General features: G+C 49.0%; 1 long non-coding RNA gene across 1 annotated transcript; it reads right to left on the bottom strand.

The window, feature by feature from the left end:
• Positions 1–205: 205 nt before the first annotated feature.
• Positions 206–5,669, bottom strand: LOC107511549. Its single transcript, XR_001597103.2, has 3 exons — positions 5,575–5,669; positions 5,196–5,351; positions 206–3,437 (listed from the first exon to the last, which is right to left on the bottom strand). It is a non-coding gene; the product is annotated as an uncharacterized LOC107511549 (long non-coding RNA).
• Positions 5,670–16,339: the final 10,670 nt, after the last annotated feature.

Here is a 16,339-nt window from a genome sequence, read left to right as displayed (position 1 = left end):
TTGTTGGGGGGGCATAATCTTTCTTTCTAAGTGTTTTGCTGTATCAGAGTCAGCTGGAACACCACTTTTTTTTTTTTTTGCAAGGCTCAGTTCAAGTTTTATCTCTTACTTCGAGTCTCTGTGAAAGCTCAGTCCACAGGATCTGCATCCTCCTCGAAGACCTTTGGATGTGACATACTATACAAGTCAACGATGTTCTGTTTTTTTTTTGTTTTTTTTTTTTTCTGTTCTGTGTGTATATATCATCCTCTTTGCTGGATTTTGCTCTTGGGAGTCGATGTATCCACTATCGCTGTGTAACAAACCACTCTAAAAACAGTGGCTTAAAATCAGAAGTCTACGAATTGTCTGGGAGGCTGGAGTTGGCTATTCTTGGCTGAATTCGTTCATGCATCTGTGGTTAGCTGCCGGGTTGACTAAGGGCTAACTGGTCTAGAGAGGTCTCGGTTAACACGACTTGCCTTTGTTCCATGTAGTCTCTTAACCTCCAGCAAGTTAACACAGGCTTTTTCTCATGGTAGAGGAAAGACGCAAAGATAGTGAATGGACGTGCACAGGGCTTTTTGAAGCCTAGACCGAGAACTGACTTACTATCACTTCTGCTATGTTTTGTTGGCCAAAGCAAATCGCAAGGCAAGCCTAGATGGAAGAGGTGGAGACATAGACTCCACTTTTTAATGAGAGGAGCCGAAAAGTTACGTTGCACGGATACAGAAAGGAAATGGCCGGGGCCATTGTTGCCGGAGAGGTTCAATTTTTTTCAATTCTATATTGTGCCCGGTAATTTGGTGATAATATATGCGCCAACCATTTTAATGATTGCTAACAGCTCCATTCCCGCTTATTTTTCACTCTGTTCTGAATTGCAGGAGGCTGGAAGCCTGGAAACTATATGCAAGCCCAGATTCTCTTGCCAGATGGCTCAGATTTGGTTCTGCCAATAGGGAGCACTGCCAGGAGATTGAAAGGCAGGAGGAAAAAGAAGCCACTGTGTTTTTTCTACTTTTGCTTCTAGCGGCATCAACAGAAGCAGTGGGCAGGTGTGGGCTCCAGGGTTTCTGCCCAGGTAGCACAGCTCCGTTGGTAATTACAGGGTGGTAAGGGATGTACTAGCGGGATAATGCTAATGGCTCTGGCTCTCAGAGCGGCCACGGCATGTCAGCTCTCTCAGCGGCGTGGCTACCCGCGGGTTCTGACGCTGGAGGAATAGAACAGAAACAGCACCGGAGTCCCCTTAAGGTCCCGCGGTGTTAATGGCAGCAGGTCCTGGCTTCCTGAAAAGCCATGTCTTTGGACCAGGAGCGAGAGTCACGCCAGCAGGTCAGTGAGACAAATACTCATGGTCTCTGGGAAACTGACTCTCCAAATGGAAAACATGAGATCTGTTATCTGGATAGCTAGTGAAAATGGAATACCATCGGGCCATTTTCTAGTACTAGTAGGTCGCAACTAGCAGCTGTCTGGGGACAGAATGGTTACTTATTACCCGTGGTTGTCTGTCATGGAGTGCTCAGAGATGAAGTTACTGGTTGGTATTAGAAATAATAATTATGAGAACTTGGATGGGTAGAGAGGTGCTGTGTCTGACTCCTCTGGAGGTTGTACATGAAGAGAATGGCAAGATCTGACTAAACTACTTAACTTAAGGCACAGGCTGGCAGCCAGAAAACTCCTCTGTCAGTCTTAAAAGAATCTCCATTTCTTACATCCTCCAGCTTAATATATATGAAAGTCAGACCCAAAATTTAATCCTACAAGTTGCAGAATTACAATATAGATTGAATTCACAGCCTTGCCACGTTTTACATATGACATTGATTGAGAAAGACTGGAATTCTGAAAATTAGAGCAAGTAAATTTAGACGGCTTTAAATAAATGTGAAAATCTAGATCTATCAAATACCCTTGGGACTTTTTATCTGTAGAAACACTCTGTCTTTCTATCTGTGAGAAAACCTTGTAAGCCCAAATGATTATCGTGATATAATACATAAAATAATTATATACTGACAGATTTAAAAATCTCCACAGAAAGGACTCTTAAAGAAACCACAGAAAGATGTAATCTCCTCAGTCACAGTTCGGTAAACTGAGCTCCAGAGACGCTTCAATTGGAACCCTAATTTTTTCCCTTCACAGTGTCCAAATGAAAGGGAAGCCGAAAGTTTGCAGATGCAAATTGAAGTCATCTTTATTGGGGCTACTCAAGGAAGGCTCTGTTGTTCATTTCTTGAGTGCCATTGCTACCAAAAATTCCGTAGGAATGTGACATTAGCTTGTCAAATGTCACAAGCAGCTGCTACATTTTATTAATATATATTTCAGTCTAGCTTTCTAGAGACTTATCCAAAGGCTATCCATTCTAATATATGCCCTTAAAAGTCAGTCACTCAGCGTGGAGAATCACATCACTCAACTTTAACTCTCACAAGGTGAGCCTTGCCCATGCTGATGGCTCAGGAACTGAGTAGCTGTTATCTGCACAAAAGCATATAAAGCAGTCCTCTCTTATCCAAGGTTTCATTTTCCATGGTTTTGGGTACCCATGGTCAACCATGGTCTGAAAAGATGTACATCATTCACCTCACTTCATCTCATCTCATAGGCATTACATTGTCCCACATCATCACGAGGAGAAGAATTCAATATAATAAAGTATTTTGAGGGAGAAAAAGACTACACTCATATAACTTTTATTACAGTATATTGTTATAATTATTCTATTTTATTATTAGTTATTATTACTAATCTCTTATTGTGCCTAGTTTATAAATTAAATTTTATCATAATTATGTATAGGAAAAAACATAGTATGTGTAGGATTAGGTATTATCTGTGGATTCAGGCATCCACTGGGGGTCTTGGAACATATCTCCACAGGTAAGGAGAATTACTGTATCAACTCACCATCTTCACCATGATGCCGAAGCTTCACCTACTTTTAGATTTGCTTAGACTTGATATCTTTTCCATGGCAATACAAGGTAGGAATTTTAACCACTGTTGAACTTGACATGACTAACTTACCGAGACTCTCCCTACACCAAGAGACCGCTGGAGTTTCATTCTTCATCCCAGAAGTGTGGAGGTTGGTGCAGAGCACTTTCCATGGTGTGTTATATAACAGTTTCCGGATATGTGTTATTTATATATGAAGAAATTATCTGGGATGCCGGTCAGTCATAAATGCCCATAGTTCTAGCCCGAGTTGCAGAGTACCAATGTGACATTGCCGCATCCTTTGTACAGTTAACCCCCAGTGGACCTTCGTTTACTCTAGTCTATAAATGACTTACCTGAAATATTGGGACAGGGAGGAAGCCTAGACCTCAAGTGTCACCACCCCCATGAAGTGCACCTAGTCTCCGCTCAGCCAGGTGAGGTAACTTTTCCTGCTTCTGAGGATCTGTCACAGCTTTAGTCGTGAAGGTGGCATTCTGCAGTGAAGAAAGCATGAGCTTTATTGTCAGAGCGATCTGTATTCTGATCTGGTTTAGACTGTTTACTAAATGTGACTATCGTCTACTTATAGAACCTCAGTTTCCTTGTGTGAGGTAGAATTGTAACGTCCGCCTTGGAGGCTCGTTGCGAAGATGAAGCAGTGTATATAAGAGGCCTGCTGGAGAAGCTGGCACACAACAGTGACACAATTTTACTATTGCAAAGACAATCTGTGTACACACACCTGTTGTGGCTAGTTTCCAACCACGGCCCCAAACAACCACAACCTCCCATAGCCAAGCCCTGTGTGGACTTCCACATCGAGTGTGCGTCGTCCCTGTGAATCGTTTTAGCCAGCAAAATGTACCAAGGTGACGCTGTAAGGCTACGCTTTTCCACGTTTAGGAGTCCACCACCACTCCACATCAGAAACCTGGCATTTTTCTTGACTCCTTTTCTCCCAACCTCCGGTTAGTAACCACCCCAGCACGGGCGTCAAAACCTATCAGGTCTCGCGTGTGTGTGCTACATGCACGACAGCCCTCTGAGATAGGCGTTCACTGTTTTTATTATCCCTGTCCCACAGGCGAGCCCACGAAAGCCGAGAACGATGATGAGAGCTGCCCAGGGTCAGAGCCGGGCGGAGAGCAGGCGGAGTCACAGCCCGCGGGCTTAAGCTCAGCTCCAGAGTGCCGCCCCAATAACAGTAGTCCGGAAATCTCCCGACGGTGTCCTCGTCTCTCTACGTCCCCTGCCACCGCGTTATCGTCACTTCTCTCCTGGAGGGCTCTTCCAATAGACTCTGCCCTCCTTATCTAAAGTTTCCTTTCCATGAACATCCTCTGCATTGCTTCCAGGGTGCATTTTCTAAAGTGTCAGCCTGACCAGCTGCTTCAGTCACGGCGGCCAAAGGTCCGCGGAGGAATCCCAAACAACGCCGCCCGCAGACAGAGCTGAGCGCTATCCTACCTCTGCTGTCACACCTGCAATACCCCCAAGTTCCTGCCACCGTCACCCCCGCTGCCAGCAATCCACCTTTACCTGGCTTTCTTCAACGTCCATTTTCAAGACTCTGCTTGCTCAGTGTTCCATTCCCTGGGAAGCATTCCTGGGCCCTTCCAGTCTTTCTGTTCCGCCACTGAAGGCTGAGCTCTCCAACTTGTCACAATAGAGTGTACTTGTTTATTTACATAATGCTCTCTCCCACTAAGCATGTGGGTTCTCTAGAATTATCTGTCTCTCCTACCACGAAGTCTCACACTGAGTCGGTGCTCGGCAGTATTTAACGGATGGATGGATGGTGGTTAGATGAGTGGATGAATGTTGGCTGGAGTTAATGAATGGATGGATGGATGGATGGCAGATGGATGGATGAAGAGATGGTGGATGGATATCTAACATGCCGTCTCCTTTTGCCGAAAAAGAATTGTCTCTTACCCCGCCCCCCCACACACACACACCAGACTAGACTTTTTTCTCAATCCTCCAAGTTAGAGGATATTATCACTTCTATCAGTCATAGTCTCAGAAATGTAAAGATTAATACTCACGACGAGCAGCAAATGTTTTATCCTTAAGGTGCCGCAGGAATAGCATTTGCTAATTTGTATTTGCATTTGAAATTGAAACACAAATTGGCACGAAAACTATTACACATCCCGGCTAATTAATGTTCTAAAAATGAATTATGCAAATCAACCTTAACAGGCCTCCAAAGCTCTTTCCATGTATAATGAACCACTCGGAATATGAACCTGGTGAAAGGCTGATTCTGACAGGATCGTCCAGCAGAAGGAACGCGGGCTTTGGATCAGACAGCGGCTGGTTCTGGAGCCAAGGTGGCGACCTCGACGGGCCTCGGTTTCTTCATCTGTTCATTGGGAATGAGAACGCCTGCCTAGTCCTGTTCCCTGAGAGAACGAAGAAAGTGACTATTGCAGAGGTCTGGGCCTAAAGTAGCTGTCTCTAAATATTAATGTCCTTCGCCCTTCGGTGTCATGGCCCTGTGCCATCAGGATGTCCTTCCCCCTCTCACATCGCCCCTTCCCTGCCTCCTTTGCTGACCCCAGTCTTGCCTCAAATGTGACTATGAAACAGAGGCTGCAGAGCAAAGTGTGTTTTTGACTCACGTACCAGGAATCCAGTGAACTCTGCAACATCCAGCTCAGCCACCGGGCATTCCTTAGGCCTTGAGAACGGAATGTCAAGCAGCTGGGGGGAGGTCACAGTGACTGATTAGGTAGGAAAGCAGACAGAGGCGAAATTCTGGGCAGCTGTTTGTGTGGTCTGAGGCCACGCGCTGATAACCCATTATTGTGACCATTAGCCATCTCCTGACTCGGCTGGGCCTGGACCAGCCCCAACAAAGCCATACGCATGAGCCAATGCAATACCGTGGGATGCTTTGCTCACAAAGGATTCGTGAGCTCTAATTAGAATCCAACCGCAGCCCGCTGCAGGCAGGTCTCATGGTGAATGTGATGATTAGAAGCAATACATCGATGGGTCTCAGGGAGCCCCATAAGTATGGCACCGAGAGCTGAAGCCTAGAGCAAATGGCAGGAATGTGACCACCAGGACAAAGCAAGACCTGCTGGTCAGTGTAGCTCTAGACCTTGTGGTCAAGGGCATCAGCACGTTGATGATTTCTTAGCCGTACAGACACAAAGGGAGGCCAGCGGCAGAGGAGAAGCCTGACAGCCAGCTCCTTCCCAAAGCCATTACTGCCACTCTCGGTGACCAGCCTGATCTGGACAATTAGAGCCCTCAGGAAAGGGCGGTGCCAGCAACGAGACTAGGGCCCACAGTTCCTGTGGTCAGAGCCCCAATTCTAGATGAGAGGAATCTCCCAATTCCATAGTGAGGAAGAAAGGTAAGTTAAATGAGTGTCACACACCTGGGATCTATTGCAGGTAGTTAAGCCTTCATAGGAAAGCCCTATACAGACAGGCATGAGATCCTCATCTCTCAAGTGGGGATTTAGTTCCCTTCCACTCTTCCCTTGATTGAAAAGTTCAAGTTAAAGGACCTCATTCGGGTATTATGTAAATAGCAGTAACGGAACCCAGAGGAAAACTGTGCGCTCACGATCTCAGTACTAGGGAAGGTTTCCTCTGACGGAGAGAGCTGCCCCGCATCTCACCCTCATGGTTCCCTGTCTCAGACACACAAAGAAAAGACAAGCCTTGGGATTTTCTATACTATAGAGTAGGAGTTAGCTCCAAATTGAAGTATTTGAAGTAGGGATTATGAGAGAAAATTAGAAAGTCTCATGGAAGAAGTGGTCCCCACTCTGTTTAGGATCAGTGGTCTATCGTTTCACGGTTCAATTGAGATGCGGTACGGTGCAGGGGGCAAGGGCATCCACTTCAAAGCCAGACACCCTGCCTTCGGATCCCAGTGCCACTGCTCAGTGCTTGTGTGACCTTGGAAGAGTCCTTTTATCATCCATTGTCATTTCCTCGCTATAGGATAAGGTTTATAACTACAGCATTAAGGGGAAAAGGTGGACCCTTTAGGAGGTGCTTAAATCACGAGGATGAAGCCCGCGGAAACGGGGTCACTGCCTTAGAAAAGAAGCTGCAGACAGCTGCCTAGCGCCTTTGCCCACGTGAGGACTCAGCCAGGGGTCAGCAGTCCGGGACCCGGAAAAGGGCCCCAAGACCATGCTGGCACCCCGATCTCGGACTGCCAGCCTCCGGAACCGTGAGCAATTCATTTATGTTGTTTATAAGCCACCCATTCAATGATATTTTGTTATTGCAACCCGAGGGGCCTAAAACAGAGTTAATACATTAATAGAGGTCCTGGCGCATAGTAGGTTCTCATATATCGGCTGTCAGCACAATTGATTGCTTCAAACACTCACTGAGTGCCCCCTACACGCCAGGTCTTGCTCAAGGCACTGGGATGCAGAGATGAACAGAGCATGGTCCTCGAGGGGCCCACGTCCCCCGGACGAGACGATGCGCGCACCAGGAAGTGCTCCAGCGTGCGGGCCGCAGAAGAGAGCCTGACCCCGCCTCGAGGCGCCCAGAAAAAGTGGCATTTGAGAGAAGCCTTGAAGAATAGTAAAAAATGCCCCAGACCGACGATGAAAGCGCAGGGGAGAGACAAGCGGGGCCCCCCGCGTCTGCAGGGAGCAGAACGTGCGTCCAGACAGAAACGAGCCGGCGTGTTAGGTGTGGTCTAGCTCTAAGGAGCCTTTATCCCAAGTGACTCGGAGCCAGGAGACCTTGGTTTTAAACTCCTCGAGTAGCAGCTCTGAGAATTTGGATTAATTTCCAATTTGTAAAATTGGAGTTTTAAAAGAGAGAGTACTTGAGCTCCCTCCCAGCAGTTTCGTTCTCACCAGATTGCAAACTCCCAGGAGGCAGAGCGTAAGTTCTATTCCTCTGCTTCCGCCAGTACTTCTCCTGGGTGGGCCAGGTTTGGGTGCTCAAGAAAGGCCTTTTACGCTTTCTAAATTTCCTAGTCTTTTCCAGCTCAGAAACCCCTCACTCAGTCTAACACTTCCTCCACAAAGCACGTTATCAACAGCACTTATCAGCCCCGGATCTTTATTTTAGGTGTTTTCTCACTAAAATAAATCAAAAACGCCATTACAGAGGATGCCGAGGCTTTTAAAATTCAAAACCGAAATATGACCATCACCTGAATCATCTCGTTCCCAGGATGCTGAGGTCTGGGAGCCTCCTTGACAGAGCAGACAACCTGGGAAACGTGAGCGCTGCTTCCAGCTCTGGCTCCTGAGCCTGACAAAATTAGCCAAGGGAAAAAAAAAAAAAAGATCTCCATGGCAACAGGAAATTTGTTTCTTAAAGAAGGTTAGAAATAATGCTTTTGGAAGAAACTCGGAGCAGATAGAATATTCTCAGATTACACATAAATGGTGTCTATGCGGCTCAATTAGCTGGATCGTTTAGGCTTGAACCAGTGATTTGTAAAAGAATGAGAGGCTTTTAAGACCCGAAGAAGTGAATGGAATGTGGCAGGTGGGGCCCAGGCTCAGAGGAGGCTGCGGAGGCGGAGGCCTCGACTCTCCCAAAGTGTTCTTCGCCCTTCTGGAATCCGGAACAGAACTCCTAGGTTCAGGGCGCAGGCCTCTGCCAGCTGCTTCCCGAGAAGGGCCGAGACGCACTTGGCGTTAGAGGGAGCGTTGGGGAATCGCTGGCGGGCGGCGGGCAAGTGCCAGACGACGCCAGGCCAGAGGGAAACCCGCGTCTCAGGTGTGTTAAGGGCGTGGGTCGATTCCAGTGCAGGTGCTCAAACACCTTCCTTGTTGCCCAATCACAAAGAGAGCTAGGACCCCAAGAGCCTCCTGTCCGTTTTCTACACCTAAACCTTTCTTCTCTCCCTCCTTCTTTCCCTCCTTTATTCCGTCCTGCCTTGGAAAATTGAAACTCATTTTTGCTTTGCTCTCTTTTGAGGGGAGACAGCGAAGCGTGGACCAATGCCGGAGCCAGGCTGCTCCGGCTCAAAATCTCCCAGTTCCCCATGCCTCGGTCCTTCACCTGCAAGAAGAGAATGAGAATAAAGACGACTTCCTCGTGGCCTTGAAGTGAGGATTAAATAAATGTGTTGACATTTAGAACAGTGCCTCGCACGCACGTAGTAAGAGCTATATACGCATTCGATAACCACCCCACCCCATGAAATCATTTAAAATGCTCGACTCACTACAAAAATCAGACTGGACTCTCCGACTGTTATCATTCCTGGGTTGAGATCCCTTTCACTGTGATCATTGAAGAATTACAGATGATAAGACATGCCACATGTCACCCTGTCTCCAGGTTAGTAAGGCGAAAACCCGACGCACAGAGGCAGAAGGCTGTTTGGAGTCCCAGGCAGCCCCGGGGGTTTGCTGAAAGAGACTTTCTGTCTTCCAGGGATCCGTGGCCGCGGCTTGCAGGAGAGCCATGAGGGGCTAATGCTGCCGGGTTCCCCAAGAGGCTGTGTCCCCATCTTTCCCTCTTGCAGGAAACTTCCCTGACTTCTACCCAGGGCTCTGACATGTTAACAGGTGTTTCTTGAGAAAGTAAGTCTTTCCTGGTCATGTGCGCGTGGAGTGTACTGCATGGCTCACTCACCCTACTGCAGTCTTCGGTGCAGAGAACCCGTTAAGGGCTCAAGAAAACCCTGCAAACAGAAATTATTGTGTAGGGGGTGCTACTTGTCCCCAATTCACCTGAACTCGGAGTCCCTTTCAGTCAAGCCTCTTGTGAGACCAGTGTTCCCCTCAACACACGACACGAGGGGCTCCCCACATGTGACAGCGGTTAGCAAACGCTGCGCCCGTGGGTGAAGGGCCCTGTCCCTGGGCGTGGAGCTCCACGCAGCTCCTGACTCAGGTCGGGCCTGGCACGTTGCTCTGTAAATGTTTGCCTGATGATCCTGCCTCCTTTCTGCTTGCGTTTGTTTATTTGCTTTTTTGTTTGCTAGTTAATGAATGAAGGGGATCCTCGGGCAAAGATAAGGACCCCAATGGCCCCGTAAAGCATTTTCGAGAGCTCAGCATATAAGCTATATCTCTGAAGAATTATTTTTAGTAATTACCTCTGATAACATATTTGGAGAGCACCCAGCGGTGAGGATTCCATGTGCCTCCCCTCCGGTGTCTCAAGGCTCCAGAACCCAGTGGAATCTAGAGTGATTGATTCAGAAGCAAAGCGGAAATCCCTAGCCAGGAGGCATCTCAGCTCTGTGAATTGGCCAGGTGACTCAACCACTCTGAGCCCGTTTCTTTAAGCTGAAGCGTAATAACATCAGACACTTAACCGACCACTTACCATTCACCGATTCCTGTGCCAGCGACTTTACTACCCCCGTCATCGCCTTTACTTCTCACCATGTAAGAGGAGAAAACGAGCACACAGAGAAGCTATTTGCTCACAGAGGAAATAATGTGGCATAAGGCGAATTTACCTATCGTTTAGGAAGCCAAAGGCAGAATTTGGGCAACTTCCCTCCGGGTCCTCCCGGTGGCTGTGAGAGCATCGGCTCCTTCCGTTGGGATTCAGCAAACGTTGCTGCCTCCTTTCCTCTTGGTTCTAGTAGCCTTGGTCCAGAGGAAGATGGCCTTTCATCCCTCCTTCCTTCCTTTCCTCCTTCCCTCCTTCCTCCCTCCCTTCCTTCTTTCCTTCCTTCCTCCCTTCCCTTCCCTTCCCTTCCCTTCCCTTCCCTTCCCTTCCCTTCCCCTTCCTTCCTTCCTTCCTTCCTTCCTTCCTTCCTTCCTTCCTTCCTTCCTTCCCTTCCTTCCTTCCTCCCTTCCTCCCTTCCTTCCTTCCTTTTCTATTTATTTATTCATCAAACATTTATTGAAAACATTCCTGGTATTCCATACCAGTTTCTTATCAGCAGCTAGGCAACTGACCACTCAGGCGGGGCGGTCCCTGCCCGTGGGCGGCTAGCAGAGCTGGGAGTCGTTTGCTTTGCACTACTCGCTAAGTCCAAGGGAACACAATCAGATCCTCATTTAGCTTTGTGGTCATTCCAAGAAGAAAGAAAGAAAATTCATCTCTCGAGCACCTCCAAGAGCCAGGTGTTGGCTTTCCATCACCTCACTGAAACATCACAACCACCCTTTGAAGGGTGTCATTATGTCTAGTTTTTAATGTAAAAAAAAAAAAAAAAATGTGAGACCTGGTGGCTCAGGGACTTGTCTCCCAAACACAGTAAGCCGAGGTGGATTTGATCCTAAGACTACCCCCCCTCCCCCTCACCACACACACACACACACATTTTTTTTCTGTTGCTCTGGATTTCTTCTCAATGTCCATTTCTCTGGGCTGACTTTGCAAATGATGACTCAAAGATTTCTGGGTGTTTTTCCTCCGTTTTTTATTTCAGGGGAAAATTTAATGAGCCACTGGCATTTCCACTAATAAGCCCCTTTCTCGCAAATGGTCACAACCCCAGCCCCGCAGTGCAGCCAGGAGGTGGGGGTGACGGGGTCTCTGGCACCGCCCTGCACCGCCTGCTGGGGGAACGCCTGGCATTGGCCCCACCAGATTTACTGCCACTCACGCAGCTGTTTGCAGCCAAGGTGGGGCTTCCTCTTAATGGTGTCGTTTACAAGTCAATAAAGCGGATGGAGCTCCATTTCCGCCCCTGGTCCCACCTCACAAGGCTCGGTTGTCTCACCCTGCAGTCGGGGTGCAAAGAGGGCCACTCTGGGCCTCATTCCTGCCCTAATGGCCCTGTTCTCATCAGCCCCAGAGCAGCCAGGCCATAAAGGGCCCCTCCCCTCCAGGGCAGAGTTCAAAGCTCTGGGTCCCCAGGATCCCGTCTCCTAAACTGTCAGCCCCGCCCTGCTTTATGGTCCTTGGTCCCCTGTTCCCCCACTCACCTGCACAAGAGTCAAGCCACTGGGGTCTATCTCCGGGCAGAGATAAAGGTGCTTGGGAACCCTGCCTCTGGCCACCGAAGGTGCCTTTGCCCCCTGGGCCCAGGCTCCCAGGCGCTCCAGGGTGGGGTTAAAGAGCTTGAGGAAAAGACTGCTTTTTTCAAACTGACAAACAGGACACTCCCTCTGGGTGCTGGGTTTTCTCTCTCTGACCTTCCAGAGGCCACTTCTGGTGGGAAGGCTGAGGAAAACCTCTGGACTCTCAGGGGCTGGCGGTGCCCCTGGAGGCCCCCCTCCACCAGGCTGAGGCGATAATGAGGTGAGAGAAGATGGCAGCTTAATGGGCCAGGCCCCGGTCCGCAAGCTGACGCCCTGCAGGAAATGGGGATCAAGTCAAGATCACAAAGCCCGGTGATGACAGGGCTGGATGAACCGCTCATTCATTCGCTTGTCCATTTGTCCAGGAAACATAACCAGAGCACCTACTATGCGCACGGCGCTATGCCAGGCGCTGTGGGTTCAGCGTGTGAAAGAGTGCAGCTAACCCGCTGGTGTGCAGGGATGCTTACCAGAGGAGGGACGGCAGACCCTGAAGAAGCAACAGGAATCCGCTGGGCAGAGAAGAGGAGTGAATAACACATTCACATTTACGGAGTGGAATAGCGCCCACAAAAGGCGGGGCGCATTCAGGGAGGGGCAGCAGTGCCCGCGAAGGCCGGGAGGTCCTCGCGGCAGGGCTGGGCCCTGTCCGTGCTCCTTAGAGTCCACTCTCAGGGGAAAGGGAGCTGGCTGCCCCTTCTCTCCCTCCTGGCCTGCGCCGAAACCAGAGACCCTGCATGTGCGCACGGCTTTCTCCCCGCCCGGTGGGCACAGGAAGCCGGGGCTGAGGGCTGGGGTCATTCACGCGGTGCAGCCGGGGCAGCCTGTGTTCGCTGAAACCCAGCCCAGGAGGGACCAGTAGGAAGTGCCGAGAGAATCCGGAAAGATGACAATCTAAGGAATGTGTCACCTTGCCTCCCGAAGGGTGGAGCCCTGACCCCGACTCTGTGCCTGGCGGAGGGGACCCCGCTCTCAGAGAGTTTGCATAGATGGTTAGAGCAAGACTCCCACTTCTTGGGAGGAAAAAACGAGGCCCAGAGAAGTTACCATGACAACAGCTAACATAAGGCCACCCCTCGTCTATTCGGTGGTTTTTTGTGAACTAGAAAAAAAAGGCGCCCCTGCAGGGCTTCCGAACAGACACCTTCGTGCACAGGAGCAGGTACCCCTCCCTGGGCAGGGGCAGAAGTGCCCAGGGGGCACGAGTTGTCAAGGACCGCTGGGCCGGCTGCGGCCTCCTTGATCCAGCACCCTGTGCAACCTAACGTGGCCGAGAGAAAGGTCCCGGGCCACATACGACTGAGCCAGGGAGATCAGCAGAAGTGCCACTCGGTCCCAAATGCAAACTAACTCTCCATCTGCAGATGAGGGCTAATAATACCGCCCTCGTTGGGGCTGGGAAAGATTTCCGAGCAGATAGCAGCTATTATTCCAGCGCCTCCAGAACAGAAGTCGAAGGATCCCCAGAGCCCTGGATGTGTTCCTTCCTTCCTCACTTAGGGACGGGTCTTAGTTATTTGTTTCCTGCCCCCGTGTAATTACAGCGAGAGGGCCTCATCCTCCAGGCCTGTTTTAGTGAAGGAGGAAGGAAGTCGCAGGCCTTTTCACCGCAACTCCCTGCTCGGAGACGCCAGCTGGGAATTTGACTAATCTGCAATTGCAGCCAATAACCCCTGCGTGCTGCAGATCAAGGTACTGCTCAAGCCATTCAGGACGGCTTCTGTCGCCATCAATCAGCCACTGTTCTCCGGCCCGACCTCCAGGACCCCGGTCTTCTCCCCCAGCCCTGTTTATGGCCGGGGGAGGAACACGAGGTCCCTCCACACACTGCAGAGCACGCCAGGCCACCCCACCCCAGCCACCGCCGCGCTCACCCCACGCCGAACCATGGAAACCTCTTGTGTGTGTCCTTCTCTGCAGGGCCTGTGCGGGGTGCAGCGCCAGGAAGCATTTGCAAATAGACTCAACAGAGCAGGGAACCCAGCAGAGTAAGGGCCCTTATCCTGTCCACCTCCTCCAGAGCCCAGCTTGGCGGCCCAGTGTTCCAGACAGGACACTGGCTTTGTCCAGGGCTGTCCTGGAAGAGAGTCACTTCCATTGAGCCAGGGGAAGTAGACGCAACTCCAAGACCGCTTCTGTTCTCCGACCTGGAGCAAGCGCCTTCCCACTCTGTCTCAAACTCCTCTCTAAAATCAGGGGTAAAAACATAGATGGCCCCGAAGCTCCTTCAGAGCTGACCGTCCCAGATGCTGTGATTCTGGGAGTTGCGTCGTACCTTTGCCTGATTGGCGGCATGGATTAAAAGAGAATATTATGTGTGAAAACTCTGCTGCGAAAAGGAAAGGGAAAACTTCGTTTCAGGGAGATAGCACAGGGTTCGTTTGGGTTTTAAAGAGAGAGCCACAAAATCGTTCTGTAAAGAGAGTCGATCTTAATGAAGCACATCGTGCATCAATGAAGAGACTCCTGGCCAATGCAATGAGAGTCTGAGTCCTTGAAAAGGAAACGTCTTTATTGTTCAAAGCATTGACAGGACAGGAAGATTCCAGTTAAGGTTTATTTGCATTAGGAAAGCTTGTGTTTCAGAGAAACCGCAAGAGATTTACAGTCTTATTTATCCTAAACTCACAAAACACCTGCCTATGTCCTATGTGTCCGCCCCTGTGTTGAGGGCAGAGAAACAAGACAGCTGTCCTGCCTCAGTGGGCCTTCGGTATCTAGCAAGAGTCATAAGGAGGAGTCCCCACACATGAGTTTACCAAGGATCTTTGGGGACATCACAGTCCTGGAATGAGCGACAATTGTCATCTCCATCTTACAAAGCAGTTAAATAACCGAAGCTCAGAGAGACACACTCATTTGTCCACGGCCACACAGCCAAGGAGCGGAGAAGTTTGCAAATTCTGATCTTCTGACCTATAGGCCAAGGTGCTCTCCATCACACTTCTACATGTATCCATTAACCGAGGACCTAAGACCAAGAGGCTATAATCTCTCAGGGCTTCTGGCACATAGCAGGTGCTCCATGAGTATTTGTTAACTTAACCGACTGGGCTCTTGGCTCCTCTCTCTGCTCTAGACAAAGCCTCGACCGCCTTTTTCTAAACCCTGAATTTACTTGTCTCTAATTCTTTGATACTGTTTGTTATAGGATTGTGGCTTCTGCAAATGAAAAACCCTAAAAGATATTGCTCCCGCAATTCCCTTAATCCTGCTGGTATTCCAAGCACAAACCTTACAACTTGCTGCAAATTTCCTTTAGAAATCGCCCGCACTTCTGTGGGGCAGAGCCTTGGAATTTAAGCAGACCTGGGTTCCTGTCCTGTCGTCGTGAGCAAATATTGGCCTTTCTGAGCCCCAGTAGAGTGGAGTTAACACTCACCTTGAAAAGATGTTGAGGAGCCACATGAAATCCATCAGAGCCTGGGCCACACCTTGGGATGTTTTTGTTTTTGTTTTCGTTTTTGTTGTTGTTTGTTTGTTTGATTTGGTTTTTAATACTGTGAGTTTCCTTCACGACCCCCATTCACCTCCCACAATAGGCCTTAGTCAAGTCCCTCCTTTGAGCCATTTTCTTCTTTCCGTAAGAGTTGCTCCACCATTGGATTCTCTGTCCTATTGGTATTTCAGATCCATCTGGACTGATGATCAGAGTCGACCGATCTGAATGGATGGTGGAGAATTTGGTCCAGCTCGTTCAGTCATCGTCCTGGTCCGGCATGTTCCGTAGACTGAGCCAGTGTTCCCTGCCATCTGCCACGTTCAGAGCATGGTGAGCGGCATGCTCCACCAAAGGACAGCTAGGAAGGAGGAAGGACTTGTGTTCCAGGCTTCAGCTTCGAAGACACACCCACAGGGACTTTGGGGCTCCTTTCACTGGCCTCATAGCGAGCAGAATCATGTTATCTCTAACGCTCTGTAGCTACAGGAACTGGCTCATGAGCTTTTTTGGGTCCTACGAAAATATTTGAGAACTGGAAAAAAAAAATTATTGGTTCTAAAACACTAAATGAAAACTGCAAAATCAATGTAGATAAATGTTTAATTAAGTGTTCAGAAAATGTAATGGTATGTTATATACCACTTCAATGTTGAATTTATCACTCGGAAGATTTCAGCGCATTAGCAACTAGTCCGTAGGTTACGCTTCTTCACTTTGCGTGAATTTCCAAATGGGCTGAGGGAAAAAAAAAAAAAAAAAACACTGTAAATTAATTGTTACCCATAGCTAAATAATCTCAAAGGCAAAATTATAGTTCTTTTGCATTTTTCTATAGCAAAAGAGAAAATAAACCCCTGTTACACATAATATGGGATGTAAGCATACTGCAATATATTTGCTATGCTGTTGGGTAGGAATCTCTAAGAATAATAGCGTGAGAGACCACAGAGGTGTCATTCAAGAGTCCAGATCATCATCAGACTGATGTTTTCAACAAGAGGTGGGCACCC

This window comes from Rousettus aegyptiacus, unplaced genomic scaffold (genome assembly GCF_014176215.1).
Source record: "Rousettus aegyptiacus isolate mRouAeg1 unplaced genomic scaffold, mRouAeg1.p scaffold_m13_p_7, whole genome shotgun sequence".
Classification (NCBI taxonomy): Eukaryota; Metazoa; Chordata; class Mammalia; order Chiroptera; family Pteropodidae; genus Rousettus; species Rousettus aegyptiacus.
Note: the sequence above shows the minus strand (reverse complement) of the source record. Positions and strands in the feature narration are given on the sequence as shown.